This window comes from Gasterosteus aculeatus, chromosome 1 (genome assembly GCF_964276395.1).
Source record: "Gasterosteus aculeatus chromosome 1, fGasAcu3.hap1.1, whole genome shotgun sequence".
NCBI lineage: Eukaryota > Metazoa > Chordata > Actinopteri > Perciformes > Gasterosteidae > Gasterosteus > Gasterosteus aculeatus.
This window is the reverse complement of record NC_135688.1, coordinates 13,561,299-13,566,434: the sequence shown is the minus strand read 5'-3', so window position 1 is coordinate 13,566,434 and position 5,136 is coordinate 13,561,299. Positions and strand designations below refer to the sequence as shown.

Genomic DNA, 5,136 nt, shown 5'->3' with positions numbered 1-5,136 from the left:
ATGTGCTTTTACTTGTTTGTTATTTTAGGATATTATTCTGTCAGTATAACAAAGTATTCAAGTTGTCATGATAACACAACATTACTAGTTAGTAACATATCTACGACAAATAAAACGCTAATTTGAAAATTAATTCAATTGAATTAACACGCTAGTAGTGTATTTTAAGTCAACTTGATTAAGGAAGTAGTCGCGACCGTTATCAAAGTGCATTATGGGGTTGGCGGGCGAAGTTGACGTCCTTTCCGTCCTTGAGCCTTTTCGGACCAGGCTTCGGTAGCATCATCGGCTCAGACTGTTTTCAAGGTGAGTGAAATCATAGGTGTTTATATATATAAGTTGATATATGTAATGTGTGAAGTTAAATTATGTTACAATCAGCCAGTTGCCAATCCTCAAACGTAAAACAATTTAATTTAAATAATTTTCCAGACTTTGTCGTACGAGTGACATTACTAACGTTAGTTACTTCTGCTCCATTCACTGGGACTTTAGTCTTCTCTGCCTGTGTGGTTCTACTTCAGCGGTTGCTGGTTTGAACTCGCTAACGTGTGCGTTAACGTACGTGCTAACGCACTTTAGCTAACGAACATACTACGCTAACTAACGTTACTTGATTGTGCATCTCGGACCAGCCGAGGAGCACGGGGATAGTATTCCACTAGCTAGCTAGCTTGTTCAACTGAGAAAAGGGCGGCTAACGAACCTACGCTAGCTAACATAAGTTAACGGTGCATGCTTGAAACCGCGATTGTCTTTTCAGTCAAACAATCTAGCTAGCTAGTTAAAAAAAACGGCCTCCCGTGCTTCTCGGCTGGTCCAGGAGCAGCGCCACGTGTTTCTGCATCGAGCTTGTCGTGACTCGCAGTTCTGTGGCATTTCTATTAATTTTTTGCAAGTCATTCTGTTCATTCATTTTTGTGTAAAGCTGGAACTTTCCACCTATAAACGTTGTATAAAACTAATTGAAAACATGTCATTTTAAGGCAGTGTTAGCTGTAGTCATTGATCATGTTTTGGTAAGCTACTAGTAACTAACTTGTTGTTATATTCCGTTTTTAAAGTTTTAGATGGTGGTCTGAACTTTGTCATTTCTTTTCTTTGCCTTTTAGGTTGCTGGTTCCAAAATGATCTGGAAGTGTAAGTTGTGCGCAGCTTCTTTCACCTCCAGAATACAGTTATTTAGACACTATAGGCTGCAACAAGATGAGACGGGCTGGATGTCAGGAGGTCACTGTTAATGCTGGAAAAAGAAGTAGAAGTAATCCTGAAAATGAATCTTCACATTCCAACATTAAAAGACCCAAGCGAGCCGAAGTCAACTTCCTACCCAACTTTCCCCAAGGAAAGGATCCTTCAATCCTTGAGCAGTTGAGGCAGACAATTGTTGAAGAAGTCACGAAGACTGAGAAGAGCCTGCCCCTGATTAGAAAGATGATGGAGACCACATTTCCCCTACGCCGACAGACTATAGTGATGTCCTGCCCACCAGTGAACGAGCTCATGAACCTCTGGCCTGCTCTCAAAATAGACAATGAGGTAATATGGATCAGTTTTCTTAAGTGAAAATTATTGTGATTCTTACTTATTTGGCCCCTATTTTCTGCTTTATGAATGTGTGCTAGAGTCTTCAAATGTTACAGTTTTTGTATAAGTGTTGCTGTATTCTCATCCTACTGTTATTTCAATGTAGTTGTATGCAGAGTTCCAGCGGATTACGAATCAGAACCTCTCCAACACATTCTATGCTGAGCTTGACCGCCATCTTCCTCGACTGATGACCTTATTCAGACAGAAGGCATCAAAAACTGGGAAGACAGCAGATGCTGTAGTTGAAATTTAAAAAATCCACGATGAACAGGTAAATAAATTATTACACACTTCATAGGTTCAATGACTCATGAGTTTTGTGTATTTTGCAATTAGTCCACTTTGTGTTTGCCATTTGTTTGATTGCATTAATAATGTGAATAGATTATTTGTGGACATATGTTCTGTTTGGACTGTTTAAAATCAGTAGGTACAATTCTGTTTTTATCTGAATAGGAAATCCATGACATCCACACCAAGCGCACTACTGTTCTCCACGCCCTGCCTGTGTGTCTGTGCGAGGATGCTTCTGGATTTTTCAGAACCTGCACAGTCTCCTTAAGTCACTAACAAAGTTTATCAAAAATACTATTATCTTTTAGGACTTCTTTGTTTAGTACAGTTTGTGTATGATCTGTTTTCTTTCTTTTTTCACTACAAAGGAACTGTATTGGCAAGTGATAAGATGTTCAGTTAAACATGTTCCTGTAAATGTCCTTTTAACTTGGTTTCAGTCTCTCACACCACTTAGATTCTCTGGTAATTTGGCAGATTTGTGTGTGCAGAATATGGATCTTATGCTTTTCACTTCTTGAAATAAGACCCAGATCTCCCTTGTAAAAGGGGTATAGGTCGTCAATGGGACTTGGTTAAAGGAAGATACATTATATGTAATCTGTTCTGTTCCATGTGTTAGTTTGTGATTAGTATCTCTTTTTCATTCATTCAGGACAAGTCTGATGAGCCAAAGCTTGACGGTGTTGCAGTGGGCCTCCTTACTGTCATCAGTGACCATGACACAAGTCCAGTTCACTACAACCCTGTGAGAATCTCTGTCATCATTGAAAGTGATGCAATGGTCAGCGTCCCCGGACATGGCGATGCCTTCCTGGTAATCTTTGGACTGATCTATGCACTACACCAAAGCACTGACCAACACTTTTGAATTCACTGAAAAGATTCTACTTGGTCTAGAAAGTGGTAAACTGTCACCCAAGTTGCAGACCCTCAAGAATGACTTGATGCAGAAACTCATCTGAAAGAAGGCTGCAGGGAAAGCTTTATAAAAGGCTAGTTCAAAGTTTAAGGGGAAATGTTCTATAGAGTTTTTGTAATTTCATCCAAATTGCTGCCCTGTTGCCTTATGCATGCATTTTGCATGTAATCTTGTCGCGCAAATAATTTGCGTCACGTTTGGTGTGACCACGGCATTACTCAGGAATTAGACAAAAGCACAGTTTTCTTTTTTAGCTGTAACAAAAAATAATTTAATTTTGGTATTATTTATTTGTTTTGATTACTTTGATTACAATTTATTTGAGCCCTTTTATATTGAACAGACCAGTGCATATGTCTCTGTTGATTTTATGAATGTTGATTTATTTTTCTATTTCATTTTAATACCGCTGTGTGCTAAAAGGGAGTGGGTAAGAAAATACGGTTCAATAGCAAGTGTTCATGAGTTTGTGGAACTCAATGTATTTAAGGCAATCGATTGCCTCAAAAATATTAAGTTTGGAGTGACATGTTTTTAAGTTAACACATGCAACATTTTTGACTAATGTGTACTCAAAACAATGACAACACAAACTAATAAAAATTGAGTTTGATTAACATGAAATGGTGTGGTTGTGTACTTATTTTTTTAAGTTCTGTGAACTTATTCGTATTAGTTTGAAAACTGGACATTTAAGGTAATAATAACTGAAAATAATTGAGTTGCCTTAACACAAAACTGTAAGTCATATTAACTGCAAATATTTGAGTTGAGCTAAATAGAACACTTTAATTAAACTGTTATCAAAAAGTACAAGTATCAAGTAATCCAACCTTTTAAGTTCTGGAAAATGTTGACTTTTAAGTTGATCAACTCAAAAAAATTGAGGCAATCGATTGCCTCAATTTTTTTGAGTTCTGGTAACTTATTCGGGTTTACAGTGCAGTCTCAGCAGAGGACTCTTACACCTACCATTTTGATAAGGATTATGTTTATCTCAGCAATGGATAGCTTGTTAATTTCTCCAGAAATACCATCTGGGGAGAACATAAGACTGCATTGCTACTGGAACAAAACCAACACACCATAAAATTCCCAATCAAACCAGTGAACACACACACACACACGCACACACACACACACACACACACACACACACACACACACACACACACACACACACACACACACACAAAAAACAACTGCTGAGGCTTCTCGCCCTGTTCGAGCAAACGCTGTGAACTCACAAAGCCAGTTACAGTAACGGAAGAGAAAGGTCAAGCTGATTGAAGGAGAAACAACCTGGCTGAATGGTAGGTGGCTGCAGTAACGAGCACATTCGGCTGCCTTATGAGTGTGCTGAATTGCATTAACCACCTTGTCAAGTTGGAGACACAGTCAGTCCACCCACTGACCTGTTGTGTGAGACGTAATTATCTGCTGCAGTTCTTCTGCCGCATTACAGGTAATTGATGCTTATTTTCGCAGGAAGGTTTGAAATCTGTATTGATTGTCAACTTAAGCAGGCCAGGTTTATCACCTGGTGCTCTTCCTCCTCCCTGAGGAATCAATACAAATTTCCTCCACCCATCTTCGGCATCCTAAGAACCGAAGGTGCCATGCTTCATCTACTCTCTAATTCACAATGCATTCATAGCATACCGTCATGCGACAAAGCCCTGGTTTGGCCCTTTACCTCCCTGCCTATGAAATCTAATTACAGCAGTACTCACTAATCTGAAGTTAATTCACTTTAGATGAAGGTGATTGATAACAGCTCATGTTGAAGTCACGTAGGTTGCTGTCAACACTCTAGCTTCACAGTGAATACAATAGTTGAACTTGACTGATTAAGACCGTTCCAAAGGACATTGAATCCATGGGAAATGACAACAGGAGATGTGTTAGAAGCGTGACTGTCAATTGATATAGATAAATAAATAAATGAACTAATCAATAGCACATTTGGAAATGTATTAACTGCAATTAAGTTTGTTTTTCTTCCAAATACTACATCTTACAAGTAATAAGTAATCACTTTAGAAAGCGTGTATTTTAGACACAAAAATAATTGATCACCTCCTCTGCAGTGTGCCGCGCAGGGTAGATGTTGAGACGCAAGTAGCTTAGCAGCTAGCTTAGCCTAGAAAGCCCATGTATAGCGATGTATATAGTGCTCTTTTTATAGCCCTTGTTGAATCCAGCCATCCCAATACAACCGCTTCAACCTTGTGTTAGCAGCTAAACAGCTCTTGCTATCATTGACTTTTAGTGACAGAGACACAGAGGAACACACTGAACAATGATATGGGCCGTGTCCTTCCATGGAG

The 5,136-nt window shown here is 38.9% G+C and overlaps 1 long non-coding RNA gene across 1 annotated transcript; it reads left to right on the top strand.

The window, feature by feature from the left end:
* The first annotated feature begins 207 nt into the window (after positions 1 to 207).
* On the top strand, positions 208 to 3,430 carry LOC120813133 (uncharacterized). Its single transcript, XR_013464912.1, has 5 exons — positions 208 to 306; positions 1,113 to 1,539; positions 1,694 to 1,861; positions 2,047 to 2,152; positions 2,540 to 3,430. It is a non-coding gene; the product is annotated as an uncharacterized LOC120813133 (long non-coding RNA).
* Positions 3,431 to 5,136: the final 1,706 nt, after the last annotated feature.